Below are 22,255 nucleotides of genomic sequence, written 5' to 3'. Positions count from 1 at the left end.
GGGACAGAAGGGGGTGGAGAAGGAGGGGGGACAGAAGGGGGGGCGGAGAAGGAGAGGGGACAGAAGGGCGGCGGAGAAGGAGGGGGTACAGAAGGGGGGTGGAGAAGGAGGGGGGACAGAAGGGGGTGGAGAAAGAGGGGGTACAGAAGGGGGGGGAGAAGGAGGGGGGACAGAAGGGGGGGCGGAGAAGGAGAGGGGACAGAAGGGGAGACGGAGAAGGAGAGAGGGACAGAAGGGGGGCGGAGAAGGAGGGGGGACAGAAGGGGGGCGGAGAAGGAGGGGGGGACAGAAGGGGGGCGGAGAAGGAGGGGGGACAGAAGGTGGGGCGGAGAAGGAGAGGGGACAGAAGGGGGGGACAGAGAAGGAGAGAGGGACAGAAGGGGGGCGGAGAAGGAGGGGGGACAGTAGGGGGGCGGAGAAGGAGGGGGGACAGAGGGGGGGGACGGAGAAGGAGAGGGGGGCTGAAGGGGGGACGGAGAAGGAGGGGGGACAGAAGGGGGGTGGAGAAGGAGAGGGGGACAGAATGGGGGCGGAGAAGGAGAGGGGGACAGAAGGGGGGCTGAGAAGAAGGGGGTACAGAAGGGGGGTGGAGAAGGAGGGGGGACAGAAGGGGGGCGGAGAAGGAGGGGGGATAGAAGGGGGCACAGAGAAGGAGAGGGGGACAGAAGGGGGGCGGAGAAGGAGGGGGGACAGAAGGGGGGCAGAGAAGGAGGGGGGATAGAAGGGGGCACAGAGAAGGAGAGGGGGACAGAAGGGGGGTGGAGAAGGAGGCGGGACAGAAGGGGGCGGAGAAGGAGGGGGGACAGAAGGGGGCGGAGAAGGAGGGGGGACAGAAGGGGGGTGGAGAAGGAGGGGGGACAGAAGGGGGCGGAGAAGGAGGGGGGACAGAAGGGGGCGGAGAAGGAGGGGGGACAGAAGGGGGCGGAGAAGGAGGGGGGACAGAAGGGGGGCGGAGAAGGAGGTGGGACTGAAGGGGGGCGGAGAAGGAGGGGGGGACAGAAGGGGGGTGGAGAAGGAGGGGGGACAGAAGGGGGCGGAGAAGGAGGGGGGACAGAAGGGGGGTGGAGAAGGAGGGGGGACAGAAGGGGGCGGAGAAGGAGGGGGGACAGAAGGGGGGTGGAGAAGGAGGGGGGACAGAAGGGGGCGGAGAAGGAGGGGGGACAGAAGGGGGGTGGAGAAGGAGGGGGGGACAGAAGGGGGCGGAGAAGGAGGGGGGACAGAAGGGGGGTGGAGAAGGAGGGGGGACAGAAGGGGGCGGAGAAGGAGGGGGGACAGAAGGGGGGCGGAGAAGGAGGGGGGGACAGAAGGGGGGTGGAGAAGGAGGGGGGACAGAAGGGGGCGGAGAAGGAGGGGGGACAGAAGGGGGCGGAGAAGGAGGGGGGACAGAAGGGGGGTGGAGAAGGAGGGGGGACAGAAGGGGGCGGAGAAGGAGGGGGACAGAAGGGGGGCGGAGAAGGAGGGGGGGACAGAAGGGGGGTGGAGAAGGAGGGGGGACAGAAGGGGGCGGAGAAGGAGGGGGGACAGAAGGGGGCGGAGAAGGAGGGGGGACAGAAGGGGGGTGGAGAAGGAGAGGGGACAGAAGGGGGGGAAGGAGAAGGAGAGAGGGACAGAAGGGGGGCGGAGAAGGAGGGGGGACAGAAGGGGGGCGGAGAAGGAGGGGGTACAGAAGGGGGGTGGAGAAGGAGGGGGGACAGAAGGGGGTGACGGAGAAGGAGAGGGGGACTGAAGGGGGGCGGAGAAGGAGGGGGGACAGAAGGGGGCGGAGATGGAGGGGGGACAGAAGGGGACACAGAGAAGGAGAGGGGGACAGAACGGGGGTGGAGAAGGAGGGGGGACAGAAGGGGGCGGAGAAGGATGGGGGACAGAAGGGGGCACAGAGAAGGAGAGGGGGACAGAAGGGGGGTGGAGAAGGAGGGGGGACAGAAGGGGGGTGGAGAAGGAGGGGGGACAGAAGGGGGGTGGAGAAGGAGGGGGGACAGAAGGGGGGCGGAGAAGGAGAGGGGACAGAAGGGGGGGACGGAGAAGGAGAGAGGGACAGAAGGGGGGCGGAGAAGGAGGGGGTACAGAAGGGGGGTGGAGAAAGAGGGGGGACAGAAGGGGGGCGGAGAAGGAGGGGGTACAGAAGGGGGGTGGAGAAGGAGGGGGGGCAGAAGGGGGGCGGAGAAGGAGGGGGGATAGAAGGGGGCACAGAGAAGGAGAGGGGGACAGAAGGGGGGCGGAGAAGGAGGGGGGACAGAAGGGGGGCAGAGAAGGAGGGGGGATAGAAGGGGGCACAGAGAAGGAGAGGGGGACAGAAGGGGGGTGGAGAAGGAGGCGGGACAGAAGGGGGCGGAGAAGGAGGGGGGACAGAAGGGGGCGGAGAAGGAGGGGGGACAGAAGGGGGGTGGAGAAGGAGGGGGGGCAGAAGGGGGCGGAGAAGGAGGGGGGACAGAAGGGGGCGGAGAAGGAGGGGGGACAGAAGGGGGCGGAGAAGGAGGGGGGACAGAAGGGGGCGGAGAAGGAGGGGGGACAGAAGGGGGGCGGAGAAGGAGGGGGGACAGAAGGGGGCGGAGAAGGAGGGGGGACAGAAGGGGGCGGAGAAGGAGGGGGGACAGAAGGGGGGTGGAGAAGGAGGGGGGACAGAAGGGGGCGGAGAAGGAGGGGGGACAGAAGGGGGGTGGAGAAGGAGGGGGGACAGAAGGGGGCGGAGAAGGAGGGGGGACAGAAGGGGGGCGGAGAAGGAGGGGGGGGACAGAAGGGGGGTGGAGAAGGAGGGGGGACAGAAGGGGGCGGAGAAGGAGGGGGGACAGAAGGGGGGTGGAGAAGGAGGGGGGACAGAAGGGGGCGGAGAAGGAGGGGGGACAGAAGGGGGGCGGAGAAGGAGGGGGGGACAGAAGGGGGGTGGAGAAGGAGGGGGGACAGAAGGGGGCGGAGAAGGAGGGGGGACAGAAGGGGGCGGAGAAGGAGGGGGGACAGAAGGGGGGTGGAGAAGGAGAGGGGACAGAAGGGGGGGAAGGAGAAGGAGAGAGGGACAGAAGGGGGGCGGAGAAGGAGGGGGGACAGAAGGGGGGCGGAGAAGGAGGGGGTACAGAAGGGGGGTGGAGAAGGAGGGGGGACGGGGTGACGGAGAAGGAGAGGGGGACTGAAGGGGGGCGGAGAAGGAGGGGGGACAGAAGGGGGCGGAGATGGAGGGGTGACAGAAGGGGACACAGAGAAGGAGAGGGGGACAGAACGGGGGTGGAGAAGGAGGGGGGACAGAAGGGGGCGGAGAAGGATGGGGGACAGAAGGGGGCACAGAGAAGGAGAGGGGGACAGAAGGGGGGTGGAGAAGGAGGGGGGACAGAAGGGGGGTGGAGAAGGAGGGGGGACAGAAGGGGGGTGGAGAAGGAGGGGGGACAGAAGGGGGGCGGAGAAGGAGAGGGGACAGAAGGGGGGGACGGAGAAGGAGAGAGGGACAGAAGGGGGGCGGAGAAGGAGGGGGTACAGAAGGGGGGCGGAGAAAGAGGGGGGACAGAAGGGGGGGGTACAGAAGGGGGGTGGAGAAGGAGGGGGGACAGAAGGGGGGGCGGAGAAGGAGAGGGGACAGAAGGGGAGACGGAGAAGGAGAGAGGGACAGAAGGGGGGCGGAGAAGGAGGGGGGACAGAAGGGGGGCGGAGAAGGAGGGGGGACAGAAGGGGGGCGGAGAAGGAGGGGGGACAGAAGGTGGGGCGGAGAAGGAGAGGGGACAGAAGGGGGGACGGAGAAGGAGAGAGGGACAGAAGGGGGGCGGAGAAGGAGGGGGGACAGTAGGGGGGCGGAGAAGGAGGGGGGACAGAGGGGGGGGACGGAGAAGGAGAGGGGGACTGAAGGGGGGACGGAGAAGGAGGGGGGACAGAAGGGGGGTGGAGAAGGAGAGGGGGACAGAATGGGGGCGGAGAAGGAGAGGGGGACAGAATGGGGGCGGAGAAGGAGAGGGGGACAGAAGGGGGGCGGATAGAAGGGGGGGGACAAAAGGGGGGGACGGAGAAAGAAAGGGAGCAGAGGGATGGCAGGGCCTGAGGGCGCCGTTGTGACCTCCCTGAACCTGCGCAGCCAGTGGATGTCCCTGCCTCGCTTCTGGAAGTGGAGACTTCAGCGGTGGGACATCTTGTCCTGGTCACTCACTCAGGGGCTGCGCCCTTCTCAGGAGACTGAACTCCTTTCAAAAAGACCCGCAGGCCAGGGCCTCTCCTCACGGTGTGTTCCAGGATATGGGGTGCCCCTGCCCCCCAAGTCTAACGTCTGTACCCCCCACCATGGCGCGAAGGTTGGCATTGTTCCTGCATGGGCCTCCCCATGGCCCCCGCTCAGCACTCAGCGGCTAGACTCTCAGGGGCTGACCCTGCATCTGGGCCCTGAGAGGAGCACCTCCCACAGTCGGCACCCAGGCACCACTTCCCCCATCCTTGCCCTGACTCTCAAGGGAAGCAGCACGGCCAGACGTAAGGGAGGCGCCCGTTGCAAAGTGAGGCACGGACCCAGCATTGCCCCAGTGTCCCCTTGGATGGTGGTGGCTGTGGGCATTCAAGAGCCTTCAGGACCTGTCACTCCAAGTCATTGCTGGGCTCTGAGGCATCCAGTCCCCTTCCCCACCCCCCACCCCCCCACCCCACCCCACCCCACCCCCGAGCAAGATCACAGCCTGTGGGACCCCAGCATCTCGGTGTCAGACTCACTCACCACCACCCCCATCCTCTGAGGCAGGAGGCGGCCTCCCTTCCTGTGGCCACAGCTAGAGCCGCTGTCCCCCTTAACCACAGTTCCCGCCCTGGTCTCTGCCTGGCCAGCAGTAGGTGTCCTCCCATCCCTGCTGAAGGGTGGGCCTTCCTGTGCTCAGCAAGCAGGCAGTGGAGCCTGGCCCCAGCCCTGCCAGGGACTTGGGTTCCCGCCAGCGCCCCCTCCTGCCTGGAGGGGCCTGTTCCGCCTGAAGGGGGAGCTACCTCGTGGCCATTGCAGGCCCAGAGGACAGCTGGGACTCAGGCCGAGGCCACTTCTGTGGCTCACAGCCTGAGTGGGGTGATGGTGTTAGCGCCGCTTTACGGAGAACCCTGTGCTGGCTCCATCTCGCTGGGAATGCCCACTCCCCAACCTGGTCACCCCTCTCCAGGCTCCTCCTGAGGCGGGGGTACCCCAGTCTCTGCGGCCCAGACACCCCAGTTCCCGTGCAGAGCCTTCCCCTCCCTGTCCTTTACAAGAGCATCTGCGCCTCTGGGGAGGACGGCTTCCTTCCCACTCAGGGAGCCGCGTGTGTGAGGCTCTCTCCCCGGCCCTTCCCCAGGGAGCCCGTCCCCTGTGAGCAGGAGAATTTCTCATCCTTCTCATCGCTGGGAGGCAGGGCCGAGGGCGGGAGGGAGCGGCTGCGTTGTCCAGGAAGGAGGGTAGTGGTCGGCAGGGGAAGGAAGTGTGCATAAAGGAAGGGGGTGCTTTTTAAATAAACATGATGATTCCTCAGTATTGGAGGTAAACAAAACTATGAGTAATGGGCGGCATGGCCCCTGCGTGAGCCTGAGAACTGAAGCAGAGCCGTGTGCTTGCCTGCCCACCCCCCACCCCCCAGCCGAACACCGGGAGGCACCTGCTCTCTGCACAGGCCGCGTGCTTTAAACTGTGAGTAACTCCCTGCCAATCTTTTTAAACTTCACATGTAAATCATTCATGTGCTGCAGACACTTCCTTAATTAAACTTTTTCTTTCAAAATGTTAAAAAGCAGCAAAAGTAGTGCAAATACCACTTGTATATCATTCACAGATCCCACAGTTGTTAACATTTTACTGTATATGCTTAATCATTCTCTCTCTGTACATACACACACAGTATATACACACATACACACATTACATACAAACACAGTATACACACAGTACATACAGTACATACAAATACAGTATACACACACATACACAGTATAGTCACAAATAGTATATACAAACAGTATATATACACACATAGTATATACACACACACTCACAGTATATACAAACACAGTATGTACACACATACACACAGTATATACACACACAGTATATACATCCACACATACACGCACAGTATATACACACACAGTATATACACACATATACACACAGTATATATACACATAGTATACACACAGCACATACAAACAGTATATACACACACAGTACATACAAACACAGTATACACACAGTACATACAAACAGTATATACACACACATACACACAGTATACACACACATACAGACAGTACATACAAATACAGTATACACACACATACACACAGTATACACACACATACAGACAGTACATACAAATACAGTATACACACACATACACACAGTATAGTCCCAAATAGTATATACAAACAGTATGTATACACACACAGTATATACACACACACACATTCACAGTATATACACACATATACTCACAGTATATACAAACACAGTATATACACACACATACTCATAGTATATACAAACACAGTATATACATGCATACATACACACACAATACGTAGACACACAGTATACACACATATACACACAGTATATATACACACAGTATATACAAACACAGTACGTACATGCACACATACATGCACAGTATGTACACACAGTATATATACACAGTATACACACACATATACACACAATAGTCACAAACAGAATATACAAATAGTATATATACACACACAGTATATACACACATATACTCACAGTATATACAAACACAGTATATGTACACATATACACACAGTATATACAAACACAGTATACACACATATATACAGTATATACAAACAGTATACACAAACATACACACAGTATATTCAAACACAGTACACACACATATACACACAGTATACACACAAATGCATGCACAGTATGTACACACAGTATGTACACACAGTATATACACACATATACACACAGTATATACATAGCATATAAACACATAGACATGCATAGTATATATAAAGACAGCATAAACACACATATACACAGTATATATGCACACAGTATACACTCATATACACACACACACAGTATGTACACACATGCATGTATACACACACAGCATATACATAGTATACACACAGTATATACACATCCTATATTATAAAAGGCTAATATACAAATCGACTGAACTGCAGAACCACTGGTCACTATAATGTGCACTGACCACCAGGGGGCAGACGCTCAGCACAGGAGGAGCGAGGCTCAGCCAGAAGCTGGGCTCACAGCAGGTGAGCGTAGCAGCGGTGGCGGGAGCCTCTCCTACCTCCATGGCAGTGCTAAGGATGTCCAACTGCCAGCTTAGGCCCACAGGGAATGGGCCTAAGCCGTCAGTTGGACATCACCCAAGAGCTCCCAGACTGCAAGAGGGCGCAGGCCAGGCTGAGGGACCCCCCCAAGTGTATGAATTTCATGCACCGGGCATCTAGTAGTATATAAACACTATATACACACAATATATATACACACACAGTATACACACAGTATATATACACAGTATATACACATATGGTTTATACACAGTATATACACACATATACATACATACATACATATACACAGTATATACAAACATGCAAACATATACACACAGTATATACAAATAGAATAGATATACACAGATATACACAGTATATATACAAACTATATACATAGTATATACAGTATTTATACACACACACACACACAACATTCTACATATGTAACATTTTAATTTTCTTCTGAAACATTTGAGATAACTGTCAACAGGAAGCTCCTTTACTTCAAACTACTTCAGAGTATGACTTTCAGATGCTGAGCCAACCTTGAATTCCTGGTATAAATTTCACTTGGTAATGGTGTGTACTTCTTTTTACATGTTTCTGGATTCAGTTTGACAGTGTTTTGTTGAGGATTTTTGCATGTATAAGTCATAAGAGGTATTGGTGTAATTTTCTTGTGATGTGTTTGGTTTGGCATTGGGGTAAAATTGGTTTCATAAAATGAGTTGGGAAGTGTTTGCTCCTTTTATAATTTTTGGAAGAGTTTTCGAAGACTTGTAAAGGATTAATTACTCTTTAGAGTTTTGGTAGAATTCATAGGTGAAGCCATCTGGGCCTGAGAATTTCTTTGGGTTAATTTTTTATTAGTAACTCAGTCTCTTCACTTGTTATAGGTATATAGAGATTGTCTAGTTCTTTTAAAAAACATATTTTTATTGATTTTAGAGAGGAAGGGAGAGGGAGAGAGAGCCAGAAACATCAATGATGAGAGAGAATCATGGATCGGCTGCCTCCTGCACGCCCCACACTGGGGATCAAGCCTGCAACCTGGGCATGTGCTCTGATGGGGAATCGAACCCTGACCTCCTGGTTTATAGGTCAGTGCTCAATCACTGAGCCATGCCATCCAGGCATATTTTTTCTTGAGTCAGTTTTAGTAGTTCTTTCTAGAAATTTAGTAGTTTCATCTAAGTTGTCTAATTTGCTGGTTTACAATTGCTCATAGTATTCCTTTATAATCCTTTTCATTCCTCTAATGTCATAGAGTTCCCTCTTTCATTTATGACTCCAGGAATTTGAATCTTCTCTCCTTTTCCTTGGTCAGTGTAGCTAAAGATTTGTCAATTTTGTTGACCTTTTCAAAGAACCAGCTTTTTGTTTCATTGATTTTCTTCGTTTTTCTGTTCTCTCATTCATTAATTTCTACTGCAGTGTTATTTCCTTCCTTCTCCTTCCTTCAGGGTTTCTTTGTTCTTCTGCTTCTAGTTTTAAGGTGGAAGATTAGGTTATTGATTATAGATTTTTTTCTTTTATATCTTTCCCTCTACATATTTTCCACTAAATACTGCTTTTGTGGTTTCCAATAAGTTTTGTACCTCGTGTTTTCCTTTTCATTCATTTCAATATATTTTCTGACTTCCCATTAGTTATTTAGGCATATCTCATTTAAGTTACACATATTTGTAAGTTTTTATTAGCTACTCACGAAGGTTTATTTTTCCATATAAATTCTAGTATCAATTTGTCTAGCTCCATAAAATTGCATTAACCTTTTTTTTGCTTTTGATTTCTTTTTTTAAAAAATGTTTAAAAACTTAAAAAAATATATTTTTATTGATTTCAGAGAGGAAGGGAGAGAAAGGAAGAGATAGAAACATCAATGATGAGAGAGAATCATTAATCGGCTGCCTCCTGCATGTTCCACATTGGGGATCGAGCCTGCAACCCAGGCATATGCCCTGACCAGGAATCAAACCGTGACCTCCTGGTTCATAGGTCAACTTTCAACCCCTGAGCCATGCTGGCCGGGCTGCTTTTAATTTCTAATTTCATTTCATGTGGTTGGAGAACATACTTTGTGTTATTTCTAACCGTTTACATTTACTGAGGCTTGTTTTATGGCGCAGCATATGGTCTGTCCTAGAGCATGCTCCATGTGGCCTTGAGAAGAACGCATATTCTGCTGCTGTTGGGTGAAGTGTTTGTTCTAAGGATGTCTGTTTCGGTTAGTTGGTTTATAGTTAGTCAGGTCTCCCGTTTTCTTGTTGATATTCTATCTAGTTGTTTTATCCTTTTTTGAAGGTAGGATTTTGAAGACTCCAAGTACTTTGTAGAATTATCTATTTCTACTTTCTTTTCTGTCAGTTTTTTTCATGCATTTTGGTGCTCTGTTATTAGGAGCATGTGTGTGTTTATAATCGTTATATTTCCCGATGCACTGACTCTTTTATCCTTATCTTTGGGAACGTTCTTTGTTTAAAGCCTGTCTTGTCTGATGTTGGGAAAGCCACTCAAGCTTTCTGTTGGTTGCTGTTTGTAGGATGTATTTTGTCCATCCTTTTATTTTCAACCTATTTGTATCTTTGACTCTAAAGTGTGTTTCATTTGTGAAATGTTTTTCTTTTATGTAGTCGTATTTATCACTCTTCTTTTCACTGCATCTTTATTTTGGAGTCACAGTAATAAAACCTCCCCCTCCCCTCAGGTTGTAAAGGAATTCATCCACATTTTCTTCTAGTACATCTATGGTTTCATTTTCTACATTTGTGTCTTTGATCCATTTGGAACTTCTTCTGGTGTCTGGCATGAAGTATGGATATTATTTTATCTTTTTTCCAAATTGTTAACCCGTTGTCCCAGCAACATTTATTAGAAAGCCCCTGTTTTCCTCAGTGATTTGAGAGGCCACCTTTATCATATACAAAATTTCCACATTAGCTGCACCTACTTCCTCTTCTACTCCACTTCTCTATCTATCCCTAACCATGCCATACTGTTTTTAAAAAATCTTTATTGTTGAAAGTATTACGATGTCCCCATTTCCCCCCCATTCCTCCATCTACCCAGTTCCTGCCTCACCACTGTTTTAATTATGGAGGCTTTGTAGTATTTCTTTTTATTTTTTAAAACTTTTAATTATTGGATTGGGATGATACTGGTTAATAAAAGTATGTCGTTTTCAAGTATATAGTTCTATGATGCATCATCTGTATATTGCATTGTGTGTTTACCACCCACAGTCAATCTCCCGTCATCATATATTTGACCCCCTTCAGCCTTTACTACCTCCGCCCCCTTCTCCCTGGTAACCTCCACACTGTGTTCTGTGTCTATGAGTTTTTGCTTGTTTGTTCATTTGCTACTTTCAGTCTTATACCCCACATGGGAGGGAAATCGTATGGTGACTTTCCCACCTGACTTACCTCGCGTGGCCTGATGTTCTCCAGGTCCAGCCAGGTGGTCGGAGCTTTTCTTTCTCAATATTTTCCCAGCTCTTTGTTGAAGGTTTATTTTTTTCTACATAAATTCTGGTGCCCATTCATCTAGCTCCATAAAATTGCTTTGAACTTACAAATTAGCTTATGATGTTGAATTGTCCATCCAAGAACAACTTCTGTCTTCTCATTTACTCAGGAATATTCGTGTGTTCTGTGTTAGTTTAGAAAAGTTTCCTTATGATGGTTTTATACATCGATTGCTGAGTTTGTTGCTACAGACTTTCTCGTTTGTTGCTGTTGCAAATGGTATTTTCTCTCTGGTATTGATGTCTAATTGTCAATTTTACATTCTGCTCCTTTCCTGATTCCTTTTTCTGGTTTGGGTTATAAATATGTGTTTTTTCTAGCAGATGTTCATAGGATTCATCCGTGGGCTACCTCTAGCTCTAGTTTATTTATCGTCACTGTTATTGCTGTTCCGTTGTGTGACTATCCCACAGTGTGTATCTGTTGGTATGTGGATGGACATTTAGATGCTTTCTGTTGGTCGAAATCTCTACGTAGCTTCCCAGAGTATTTTAGGTGTGACTCCCTGTGCTTTATGGCTTTGCCAGCAAGAACCGGTCCGTCCTTCCCACGGGACACAGACCCTCTGGGTCGCACACTCCGTGCCACGACCCCCCAGGGCCCTCCCCCCTCTCGGAAACGCTTGGCTGCACAGGAATCGAGCTCCCGGCCTCTCACTGCTGCCGGGGAGGGAAAGGAGCTTCTACAAAACCTGAATCTACCCTCTGCCGCGAGGAGCGCTCAGCCTCGGGCCAGGGCTCCTAGTGGAATTTTTTGCTGAGTTATTTACGGTTGTAACGGTTACATAACTATCAACAATGAGCATTTACCGAGGAACAACTTGTACCTGGCGCCTTCCTAGACTCTGTGCAGGGTGAGCGACGAATCAGACCCAGTTCCCACCTCAAAGGGCTTATAACCCAGTGAACAGCATGAGCGAGGCCGTGAGGACGCCGAGGGCCGGGCGGTCCCGCAGACAGGAGGGCTCACCTGAAACGAATGTGAAGAGAGAGGATGTCTCTTCCTTCGCGGGCGGTGACAAACCCAGGAGGAAACGCTGTCCTGGGACTTTTCCTTCTGTTCACACAGGCCAACGCCTCCCCAGTATGAACTGTCTCCTCTGTCTTCCCAGCCTGCACACCACTGGCACCTCGCCTTTCACTCGGGGCTCAGCTCTGTCTCCAGTGGGTGCGCCTGGGAGCAGCCTCAGTCCCGAGGGGTGGATCTCAGCATCCTGGGTCCTGAGCCCGTGGCTGGTCCCGCGGGAGGGCCAGGCTCCTAGATTAGTCACATGTCCCATCTGCCATGTCCTCGGAACCTCCTGCTCCACTTGTTTCCCAGGACCGTGCCCGGCGCCGCGGCTGTTTCATGGGGTCATTTCTGCTGAGTTCCCGGTGCCTCCAGGACGGGCCTGGCCACCGTGACCCCGCCTGCCTCCCTGAGTGCAGCCCTCTTTCCTCCCTCCTGGCACCTGGGCCCTGCTGTCCCAACCCCTCCCCCCACCTGGGCTTCTCAGGGCTTCCTCCCTCCTGGCACCTGGGCCCTGCTGTCCCAACCCCTCCCCCCACCCGGGCTTCTCAGGGCCCAGAGCCCACCCCCACCCCCCAGGTGCTTCCTCAGTGTGCAGTTTCCTCCTCTTGCCCCAGCCCAAGCTGGCGTCTGACAAGGCCTCTTCACCCCCTCACAGAGGGTGACATGTCCCTTCCCAGATGGAAGCCGAGGTCTCCATCGCTTGGGTCTCCAGTGGCCAACAGCCCGCTGTACAGGCAGGTGGGTGGCGCTGAGGGCGTGACCTGTTTATGCCAGTGGTTCTCGGGGTGTGGGGGGTGCGAGCTGGCTGTGCGGACCTCTGGGCTGTACCCCCCTCCTCACTAGGTCCACCTCCTGGCCTGCCAGCCAACTGGCGTGTCTTTCCTTTGTTTACCTGCTCGTTCGTTCATGTGTCAGACACGGATCGTGGGCTTCCCTGAGCCCAGTGCACATGCCTCCCTCCCTTCGCCGCCCAGAGCACCGGGGAGTCTGAGCGTCTCTGAGCTTGTGGAGGTGTTGCCACCACTTCTCCTGGTGTCGGCCCTGCGCTGGGGGATGGGGAGGTGCCCTCCCCCTGGTGTCGGCCCTGCGCTGGGGGATGGGGAGGTGCCCTGCCCCTGGTGTCGGCCCTGTGCTGGGGGGTGGGGAGGTGCCCTCCCCCTGGTGTAGGCCCTGTGCTGGGGGGTGGGGAGGTGCCCTCTCCCTCGTGTCGGCCCTGTGCTAGATGATGGGGTGGCTGCCCGGGACAGGCTCTTGGCTCTTGAAAACCTCGTGGTTCTGCTGAGGGTGCAGATCAAGCCAGTCCACGTGGAACACGAGATAACACGGGCCTCCATGTGTTTGCTGTCCCGGTTTGGGTGAGAAAGGCTTGAATGGCGCCGTGTTCCCGAGGGTTGGAGAGGTTTAGAGTTGCTTCCTGACACTTGAGCGGAGGCCTGAAGGGCGGTGGACATTAGAGAGTCTGGGGGTTGGCATCGTATTGGGGGCGGTCACTTGCCTGCGTGTGCCCAGGGGGGCACGTGGCCTCCAGAGACCTGGAGAGACCGGGTGAGGTCACCGCGGCCGGGCTCCATCCGGAGGCGCCGGGCGCTCAGCGGAGGGAGTGTGCCGGGTGTTTCATATCCTGGGAGCCTCCCAGCGACTAGGTTAGCACTCGGGGCCCTTGTAGAAGAAGCCGTGTCTGGACGGGCCGCTGCTGGGCAGAACTGGCTGGCTGGGGCCGTGCGTGGCCCTCTGCCCCGGGTAGGCCGTGGAGGAAGCACTGCGAGACCTGGTGTGGCCGCAACTCAGACATGGCCCCGACCCTGCGCCAGGCCTCCCGCCCCTCCCGTGGGCTGTGAGCCCGTTCCGTTCTGTGGTGGGACTGGAGGGCAGTCACCCTTGTCCTTCATAACCGCTTCCTCTCCTTGAGGAGCAGAGGCCCAGTCGGGGCTGCTGAGGGGGGTGGGGGGGAAGGTTTCCGCCTGCCGCTGCTGTGAGGGGGACCTCCACGCCAGTTCCGGCTCCTTGATGGGATTAGGCACTGTGTTAATTGCTGCTCAGAAAAACTGCCAAGTTTGTTGTTTTAGATGTTGGCGTATAAAATATTGCAGATGTCATCCTAAATGCAAATCGTGTCTGGCCGGCGAGATCGCTGTTGATCCGTGAGCACGCTGGGGCTGGTTTGTATCCCAGGCGGGAGGAGGGAGAGGAGCCTTGCCCTTGGGTGGTAATTGCAACTTTGATGGTGATTCCAGACCTGCGGGGGGGAGGGGGGGGAGGGGAGGGCTGGGCAGTGGGTGTCAGGCCTGTTCCCTGGCGCTGTCTCTCTCTGAGAGAGCTCGGGGCACTGTCAGCAACATGTGGTTGGACTTGGCTGGAGTAACGCAGGAAACAACCCGCTCCCCCCCCCCCCCCCCCCCCCCCGCCCCAGAGCTTGCCCAGGGGCTCTGTGGGCGCCCGGGCTGGTTAGCTTCTGGTCGCCGCCTGTAATGCTGCATCTCTACAGTGAGTGTCCAATGGCCCCAGTGACTCTCAGGCCTTAGGGGCTTCTGAGTCTGTGGCCTCTTGCCATTTAGGACCAGGAGAGACTGGTCAGAATTAAAGAATACCCTACAGTTTATTTATTTTTATTTTTTAATTTGTTGTTAATCTTCACCCAAGGATATTTTTCCATTGATTTTTGGAGAGAGTGGAAAGGACTGGGAGAAACAGAGAGACACATCGATTGGTTGCCTCTGGCAGGTGCCCCTATCAGGGCTGGGGATCGAACCTGCAACCCAGGTACATGCCCATGGCCAGAATCGAACCCAGGACCCTTTAATCCACTGGCTGACGCCCTATCCACTGAGCCAAACCAGCTAGAGCAGAATACCCTACAGTGTGTAGCATTTTTATTTCATATCTTAAAAACTTTGAATTTTGAAATAATTTTAAAATGTCAGAGAATCTGTAGGAACAGGACAAGGAAATCCCCTCTCCTCTTCACCCGGATTCCCCAGTTGTTCACGTTTTATCCTCTTTGCTTTGCCATTCTCTGTGTGTGCATTTTTCTGAACCATTTGCAAGTGAGTTTCAGACATGATGCCCTAATGTCTATTCCTGAAAACTGGGACACTCCCTTGCATAACTTAGTACAATGATAAAAACCAGGAAAAAATCATTGATGCATATTATCATCCAGTCTACAGGTTTATTCCTGTAGCCAGTTATGTCCCAATAATTTCTTTAAAGCAAAATGTAATTATCACCACCACCACCACCGCCACCACCATCATCATCATCATCATCATCATCACCTGGACTAAGACCCAATCTAAAGCTCCCACGCTACATGTACTTCCCATTGTACTTGTCTCTTCCATCCCATCAACGAGGTGCAGTTCCCTCACCTTCCCTGGTCTTCTGTGCTTTGAAGAACACGGGCCAGTATTTTGCAGGCTGCCCTTTACGTTGGTGTGTCTGGTTCCCTCATGACTAGATTCAGGATGTGCAGTTGTGGCGGCAACGCCACAGAAGGCACACCGGGCCCCTCCCAGGCATCGGCATGAAGGATGCGTGGAACCAGCTGTCCCGTGGCTGGAGTGGCGAACTCTGATCACCGGTCAGGACGGAGTCTGCTGGGCTGCCCCGATGCCAACTCATTCCTTTCCCTTGTAATTAATTAGCATTTTGTGAGGAGACGTTTAGGTTTGTGGAAGTACTTGTTTCATTCAACGTGCTTTAGCATCCAATGATAATTCTCGTCTGAATCAATTATTACTGTAATGTTTGCCAGATGGTGTTTCTTTATAAGTTTATCTATTGTTTAGTACCATCTACTCAGTGTTTTTGAAGAGCTTTTGCTTTCTTACATTTTTAATTTACTCATTTATTTATTGATACCCAAATGGGCCCGTATGTTCCGATTTCAGTCAGTGGGTTACATGGTCTAAGTTACATTCAGTGGGTGGCATACTTGCCCACTGGTGTATAAACTAGTTATTTTGATGGAGAAGTTGTCACTGATTTAGCTGGCAGGAACCCTCTCAGTCTAATGGCTGGGTCCTTTTGCGAACCCCCTACAATATTTTTCACAGCATTTTATTATGAAAAGTTTCTGAGATACAGAAACTTAACAGATTTTTTCCCGCAGTGAACACCCATATACCGACGGCCTGGATCCTTAGTTACCATTTGCCACACTTGCTTTATTGCACATCTGCCCTCCGGCCATCCGGCAAGCCCTCTTAATTTTGAATTGCTTTTCAAAGGAGATATTGGGACACTCCATCTGTAATCACCTCGGCAGACAGGGTATCGTCCGGAGTCCAGGGCTTGTCTATAGTTCCTTTATTAGGTGAAATGTACGTACAGTGCGGTGTGCGGATATCAAGCGCGCATTTGACGAGGGCTGACAGTGCGCTCAGCTGTGTGAGCTCGGACCCCCATGGAGATGTGGAGCACAGCCTTCCCCCCACAGTTCCTTCATGTCCCTTCCAGTCGGTCCTGACGTCTCCCTCAGCGCAAGCACTGTTCTGGTTTTGTTCCCCCCACAGCTTAGTGGGCCTGTTCTGGAACGTCCCAGACAAGGAGCATTGGTCTGTGTTCCTCTATGTACAGCTGGTGTCATCAGAGGGTCTGAGGCTCACCCACGCTGGTGATCATATCAGTCCTATCCGACCCTCATCATATACAACCTACACATTGTATACAGTTTCCTATGGACCCTCATCATATACAACCTACACATTGTATACAGTTTCCTATGGACCATCATCATATACAATCTACGCATTGTATACAGTTTCCTATGGACCCTCATCATATATAACCTACACATTGTATACAGTTTCCTATGGACCCTCATCATATACAACCTACACATTGTATACAGTTTCCTATGGACCATCATCACATACAACCTACACATTGTATACAGCTTCCTATGCAACCATCGTTGAGCTTATTCTGTTTTTTTTTCTTTCTTTTGTTGTCTACCATTTTGTAGTTGTGTATTTTTGCTTTGACAAAACATATAATATCTATACATTGTTCTACTCTTATTTCACACTTAATTTAGAGCCATCATTTAACTACATTAACTGCTTCCCCTAAGTCCATTTGCCAGAGTCCTCTCCTGGTGGGGAGAAGTTCATTCCCCGGGAGAGTCTGTAAGAAGGGCTCATGGCCCCTTAGTCCCTCAAGCCTTACAGCTTAAAGCTCCTTCGTTGTAGCGTTGATTGTGAAGATCTGCTTTGCTGGATGCAAATGCTTTGAGCCCCACCTTCTTTCTCTGAGTTTCACGAAATCGGCTCCGTCCCTGCCCGGCTCTGTCGGCTGCTTGGCGAAGTCTAATGACAGTCTAAGTCTCTTGCCCTTGGGAGGGATTTGATCTTTCTGTCTGCAGACTGTGAGGCTGTTTTCTCAAATGTTTCTGAGGTGTTTAATTCCATTTGCCGTGTTACGTTTCAGTTTTCCTCCCGCCGAATGGGTGTATTTTTGGAGTGGTTTTCATCAGCCGAAGTATTTGGAGTCTCATGTTTGTTTTCCTCTCTTGGTGGCCTTTCGGCAGATGGAGCCGCTGACGACCCTGCATTTCGCAGGCCAGCTGGCTGGAGTGGTTTCTGTGATTTTTAGCTCAAGAGCTCCCTCTGCTGTCAGTGTAGCACAGTGCAGCTTCTCTAATGGCTGGCTTCTGTGGCAGGGGTGCCGGGGACGCATGTGTCCTTGGATTTACTTTATTATTGTTTCGCGGGCTCTTGAATGTCCACCTCTTCCTTTCTCTCATTCACTGCACGCTTTCTGGGCAACGGCCCCCCTCCCGTCTCCCCTCCCCTCCCGTCTCCCCCACGCTGCCTGCGGAGCCAGGCCCCCCTTGAAAGCCCTTGCCTCCAGGGTACGTTCTGGTCCCTCTGCTTCCTTCACTGTTATTTTACTTTTTACTCAGGGTGCGCTTTCTCTTCCTTCTGGCGATTTTAGTTCCCTCCTAAGTCCTCTTCACGCGGCGCTGGGACCCTTCCCACCCTCCTCGCTCTTTGCAAAGGTTTGGGGTGAGAACTCAAGAAAGAGCTTCACTGGAAATGGTGTTTATTTTTCTGCTCCCAGGTAATGTTCTGTTTATGGTGTGCTTGCTCCTAGCCGTGCTGAGTGGTGGGCTGCGTGTGGTTTTACCGGTTCTTCCCTCTGACCTGTGACGGGGGACACGGTTACCGTGGCCGTCGTCGCCGTGGGTCCTGGGAGGACGCCGAGTGGCGTTTTAAGAGTTGGTGCAGTTACACCGATTTCGAGTCTGAGAGTAAACGCACTTTCATATTCACGTACACGCGTGCGCCTTGAGGCTTGGAAAGGTATGTTCTCTTAGGAAAGTGGCGCATCTCCCCGGGAGCGAATTCACACCCTTCAGCTGCTGAGCCAGCCCTTCTCCCGGGCCCTGGCAGTGAATACTGGGGAGGGGGTGCTTCTGCACTTAGGGGGTGGACTCGCCTGGACTTCCACTGCTGGGGGGCACACGGAGCGGGGCTTGCCCCTCCGGCCACAGGCGAGTGTGGTCGGTCCATGATGTGCACACACGTGGGTCTCAGGGGCCGGGGCCCTGAGGCCCACATGGCACCAGACCAGGGGTGGGCAAACTTTTTGACTCGAGGGCCACAATGGGTTCATAAACTGGACCGGAGGGCGGAACAAAAGCATGGATGGAGTGTTTGTGTGAACTAATAGAAATTCAAAGTAAACATCATTACATAAAAGGGTACGGTCTTTTTTTTTTTTTTTTTTAGTTTTATTCATTTCAAACGGGCCGGATCCGGCCCGCGGGCCGTAGTTTGCCCACGGCTGCACCAGACTAATGAATGTACAGTTCCCTCCGAATCGCTTACATGGGACGGTCGAGGCAGCTGGAGGCTGGACGAGCCGCCGCGGGGGAGGGGAGAGACTGCGATGGCGGACACTGCGGGCCATTCTCGCAGAGCCTTATTTAAAAAAACCTCCCGCGAGAACTGCCATTCATGGCATTGGCTTGCTGTTCATTCATTCACTCACTCACACATTCAGTGACTGTTGCCCCAAACTGCTGGCCCAGGGATCAAAGCGCGGCCCGGGGCTGGGCCTTCAGGCTCCGGAGCGCCGTTCCCCGGCTGCTGGAGATTCTCAGTGTGTGTTCGCCTTTGAAGGAGGAAGTCCGTCCAGAACCAACCCGTTCAGTGTTGTTAAACTGAAAACTGTGCAGATGTCTTTGCCTGTGGACTCTCCTCCTCCGGACACTGTGGCGGGCAGAGCTGGGTGTGTGCAGCGGGGCCGCCCCGGGCCCAGTGGAGAGCGTGAGCTGGGATCGAGGCAGGTCTGTGCTTGGTCCCAGCCCCGCTGCTCGTAGCTAAGGGACCCGGGCCACACGCCGCGCTAGGCTTTGGCCTTCTCGTGTCACGGTAACGATTCCCGTGCTCGTGGGAGGGGGATCAGGTAAAGAACTGGCAGTTTCACCCCGTGGTCAGGAAGGGTGGTGATCGCTTTGCGCCAGGTGGTAGTCCCTGCCTCCCCTCAAAGCATGCGTACACGCATGTGCACTGCACACACGTAGGTGCACACATGCACACAGCACGGGCTCTCCGTCTCCCGGCCCGGAGGCGGCAGTGACCTGCCTTCCAGCCGTGGTCAGAACTGCCGGGGCCCAGGTGGGGGTGGGGCGCCGACTCGTGGCTGGTTATCGAGCTGCTGTGCCGCCGCCAGACACGCTGCCCGGGTTCCTGTCATGGCAGCTAGATCTGGGAAATGGACCAAGCGTGGCTTCCAGCTGCATGAACACTTCAGGGCCATCAGCGAGCAGAGGATGCTCTGGGGAATCCCTTGCCCGTGATGTCAGACAGGCAGGGGGCCTGGGGAGGCTCTCCTCCTCTGTCCTCATCCGGGTGACAGAGCATCGCCTGGCAGTTCCTGGGGTGCCTCTGGGTGTGAGGGCCTGCACTCGGGTCTTTGGGGGCTTGGGGGGGAGCAGAGATCTGATTCGCATGGACTCTCTGCACTCCGCTCTCGTCCTTGCCCTCCCTTCCTCTTGTCCTTCCTGCTGCCTGGCTCAGGCACCTGCAGAATGTGTTAGGAGTCACACTGTCCCCGGGCCCACTCCTCCCCCATGAAGCAGTGTCTGTGCCTGGGCCAGGAGCTTGTGTTTTGTGGGCTAGAAGGTCGGGCATCCTGGGTCTCCCTGGAGAGCCCGCCCCTTGCTCTTTGCCCCGAGGGCTGTGCCCTCTGCAGAGAGTCCTTACAGATACCTCTTCCTTCAGGCACCGTCCCCTGCTGGGCCAGGAAACGCCTGTTGGTCTTCCAGCCCCCATGGAGGGAGCTGTGTGGGGTGACTACATCGGCCGTTCCTGGCCCACCGCACACCGGCCCTGCAGCTGGGCAGGCCTCTCCTGCAGGTCCCACTTCCTCCCCCGCGTGGGTGAAACGCAGCCTCAGACGTGGTGTGAGGATGTGAGCGTGCGAGGCGGTGCTCATGAGATGCCGGGCACTGCCTCGCACAGAGGAAGGGGTCGGGGAATATCACCTTGCTCCGCAGGCCAAGCCCTTCGCTTTCCTTCAGTTCCTGGGCAGTTTCCTTCCGGGTCTGCTTCCCCCGCTGGCTCACGGCCTGTCCTCCCTGCCTCCCCGGCCGCCCCCAGAGACACTCTGTCATGGCCCAGCTTGGGTGTTTGCCTTACCTTTTCTTTTTTAAAAATATATTTTTATTCATTTCAGAGAGGAAAGGAGAGGGAGAGAGAGATAGCAACATCAATGATGAGAGAGAATCATTGATTGGTTGCCTCTGCACGCCCTCTACTGGGGATCGAGTCTGCAACCCAGGCATGTGCCCTTGACCAGAATCAAACCCAGGACCTTTCAGTCCGCAGGCCAACGCTCTATCCATTGAGCCACACCAGCTAGGGCTACCTTGCCTTTTCTTACCTCTCATCCATCTACTCATATATCCTTCCAACCACCCATCCATCCTTGCACCCATTCATCCTCCATCCATCCATTATTCACCCATCCATCTACTCCTCCACCCATCTACTCCTCCACTCATCCATCATCCATCCATCCATCCATCCATCATCCATCCATTATCCATCCATTCACTACCCATCCACCCATCTACCCATTCACTCATCCATTTTCCATCCATCCACCCATCCATCCATCCATCATCCATCCATTCATCTTTCCATCTATTCATCCATCTATGCATCCATCCATCTACTATCCATCCACCCATCTACCCATCCACTCATCCATTATCTATCCATCTGTCCATCCATTCATCCTTTGCTTTGTTTATCTAATGATTTATTAGGTGTTTCCTCCATGTATATATCAGGCTGTCAGAAGCAAAGCAGATCAGCCTCTACCCTCACTAAGTTTACAGTCCAATAGAGAGAATAAAGATATGAAACAGTTGTGTGTGTGTGTGTGTGTGTGTGTGTATGTGTGTGTTAGAGGTGGGTGCTGGGCAGGGAGAGGACTGCTGGGAAATGAATAAATAGCAAGGTCACCAAACCTAGCTCAGTGGGTCAGGAAGGCTTCCTGGAGGAAGTGACTCATGCCTCCTTGAAATCCAGCCGGCAATCAACTGAGTGCCTACTCTTTATAAGAGGTACCAGGGTTACAGAGGGAGAGGAAGATGCCAACTAAGGAGAATGCGAAGGAATGGTTAACAGAGGCCTGTTCAGTACGTTCATGGATGGATGTGCCTTTGCCAGGCTTATATTTGCGACGAAATCCTCCCAGCGTGTGTTAAATCTCCAACTCCCCACGAATAAGGAGCTTAGAAGAGCTCATGGGGCTTTTCACTTGGCTCATGAATATGCAAGCAGGCTTCCTGTAAGCTCACATTTGATTTTATTAGATGTGTTTTAATTTATTTATTAGCTCTCAGGTTTTTGTTTGGATCTGGGAGAAATTTCACGGAGGCATCGTCCTATCTTCAGTGTGGTGGGGAGAAGGCAGCCACGGCAGCCAATCAGGAGGAAGACTCCAGAGCCCCTGGATCAGCCCCAGAGGCCAGGCTGCTGCCGGGCTCATTGTGACCACAGAACAGTCACACTCACCCTCAGCACCACAAACCCTCAGGGCGTGTACAGGTACAGACGCAGTGCAGGCCTTCACGTGAAGGCAGGCCATTCGCGTACGTCCCCTGGTGGGAGGCAGGCAGCTCCCTGCGAGGTGCGGCCATAGGTCTTGCTGGCCTCACTTTACAGCCAGAGAGACTGTGGCTTAGTTGGGAATGTGATAGCTGCTCAAGGTCAGGCTGCTCAAGGTCAGGCTATAAGCCAGGGGCCGGGGTTCTCGGTGAGCTTTCTGCTGGATGGCGTGGATTAGCTCCATTGTAGGCCCCATCATTGGCAGGGGCAGCACGTGGGGGCTCCGCTTCACCCCGTGGCCAGAGGAGGACCAGAACCGCCCAATCCCACGCATGTGTTCATGATGGAAACGTTTTCTAAAATGATTTCCACATGCTACAATGATTCTTAAAGGAAATC

At 53.1% G+C, this 22,255-nt stretch overlaps 1 protein-coding gene and 1 pseudogene across 9 annotated transcripts in view; one reads left to right on the top strand and one right to left on the bottom strand.

Moving 5' to 3' along the window:
- CAMTA1 (calmodulin binding transcription activator 1) overlaps positions 1–22,255 on the top strand; it is a 683,296-nt gene that overhangs the window by 324,246 nt on the left and 336,795 nt on the right. The gene's annotated exons all lie outside the window — the stretch shown is intronic.
- On the bottom strand, positions 760–3,677 carry LOC132229117 (basic proline-rich protein-like; annotated as a pseudogene).

This window comes from Myotis daubentonii, chromosome 3 (assembly GCF_963259705.1).
Source record: "Myotis daubentonii chromosome 3, mMyoDau2.1, whole genome shotgun sequence".
Lineage (NCBI taxonomy): Eukaryota > Metazoa > Chordata > Mammalia > Chiroptera > Vespertilionidae > Myotis > Myotis daubentonii.
The sequence above is the reverse complement of the archived record's forward strand: the minus strand, read 5'-3'. Positions and strand labels throughout refer to the sequence as shown.